Source organism: Poecilia formosa, unplaced genomic scaffold, assembly GCF_000485575.1.
Source record: "Poecilia formosa unplaced genomic scaffold, Poecilia_formosa-5.1.2 Scaffold343, whole genome shotgun sequence".
NCBI lineage: Eukaryota > Metazoa > Chordata > Actinopteri > Cyprinodontiformes > Poeciliidae > Poecilia > Poecilia formosa.
In genome coordinates, this window is record NW_006800282.1 from 206,775 (window position 1) to 208,631 (window position 1,857).

Genomic DNA, 1,857 nt, shown 5'->3' on the forward strand with positions numbered 1-1,857 from the left:
AGATAGATAGATAGATAGATAGATAGATAGATAGATAGATAGATAGATAGATAGATAGATAGATAGATAGATAGATAGATAGATAGAAAGATAGAAAGAATAAATTTTTGACTTTTTTGTTTTCAAGGAGTGATCTGGGTCAAATTGACCCACTGATTAACAGTCCTCCACTCTGGCCGAATAAAAAGTTTACAATGTTTTCAGGAGCAAACTTTGGATATTTCATGGAGAAAGCCTTAAATGTTTTTATGTGTCTGTCCCTTTGCTTTAAATTTGAGTGTGATGTTTGTGATGGAGACCAGGGTTTTCATCCCATATTCATTATTGATATATTATTTATTTACAGTCCAAATGAGTTTTGTATCAGTTCTTTATTTCAGTTACACTGTGACATTTAGTGAACATTCTTTTTGGGTAGGGAGACTGGCCATCTTTCCTGCTCAGAGAATGTGGGGGAAAATGTCAGTTTGTTTCTGATTCAGATTGGTTCAATTTGAGTTAACTGTTTGAGTACTTGCCTTTCTGGGTGTGTCTCAGCAAGGTGGAGCAGAAAGGGAGACTAATACTCCTGGAGCATACCATATTCCATTAAGAGGGGTAATACTCTGAGGATTTATATTTGGTTACATTTACTTTTTGATTGACCTTGGATTAGTTTAGTTTTAATAATTTGCATGCATGTAAATATTTATTGGATCATTTATTGTTTGCCAGGTTTATGTAAGTAGTGTTTGTTTCTTGTGTGTCTTTTTTTTGATCACCCCTTTACCTGGTTAAGTGTTGGAACTTGCCTCAGGTATAAATGTCAGCTTCTTTGTTTCACTGTGTGAAGGGTGTTGGTGTAATGGTGACCTGGAGCTCCCAAATAAACCCCCTTCAATTACACTCTGTTGCCTCGCTTCCTTATTGAATGCAGAGCCTCCGCCGATCAAAGTGACAATGTTTAAGGCTTTACTTTTTAAAAACATTAACTTTGGTCTGATGCCCTAAACTGAATTTTTGCACCACAATTTTATTGTTTATGTGCAGCAGATGCAGCAAAATGCTGCAGCTGCATGTAATTATGCTCTCAGGCCATCAAATAGCCAGCCAAAAAATTGTCTTACATTTACATGTTTGAAGGTTTTGTCAACTAATGTGTTTAACCAGAATCAACATTTTATTAAAGAGGAATACTGTTGTGCTTTAGGTCAGCCTCGATCTAGCAGGGCTGCAGATTTATCCTAAAGAGATGTAATGAGGGAGAGTGTGTGGAATATGTATTTCTAGTATCTGGGTTAGTGTGCATCTGGTATTGTATGTTTCTGACTGTGTAGTAATAGTTTCAAAGGCAGAACAAAAAAAAACTTTTGCCACCTGGATGGTCACCTGGATAATTAAAAATGACCACAATCTAAATGGATGCTTTTCAGGAATGATGTCAGACTCTTTGCTTTTTGATGACAAAAGTAATTAAAATAATATAAATGAAAGGAGTTTTGTTGGTTATTTGGTCAATATAAAATAATTTATACAATAGAAGCCAATGCAACACACAAAAATAAAACAATAAGGCAGGTCACGGCAGGAGAAGGATATGTTAGGAGAGAAGGATATCATGACTTATGTATTTATTTTTAAACTGTCTAAGATAAAATATTTAAAATGATTGGGAACTATTTCATTTTGGAACTGTGGATGAATAAAGCTTGCTGCTTTCAACTGCATATAAGTCAACTTTCTGTTTACTTTAATCAACAACAGTTTAAAGAGAGAATGTTTTGTTCTAGGAGGGTTTTGATCGTGTCATGATCATAGCCGCTCAAATAACAGTTCACTAAGACACGTTTCAGCTTATTTTGGCAAATATCATAAAGT

General features: G+C 34.8%; 1 long non-coding RNA gene across 1 annotated transcript in view; it reads left to right on the plus strand.

The window, feature by feature from the left end:
- The window catches only part of LOC107833198 (uncharacterized), a 28,051-nt gene that overhangs the window by 4,101 nt on the left and 22,093 nt on the right, over positions 1-1,857 (plus strand). The window contains exon 2 of the long non-coding RNA XR_001658907.1: positions 833-839. This is a non-coding gene — a long non-coding RNA (uncharacterized LOC107833198). The remainder of the gene's footprint in view (positions 1-832; positions 840-1,857) is intronic.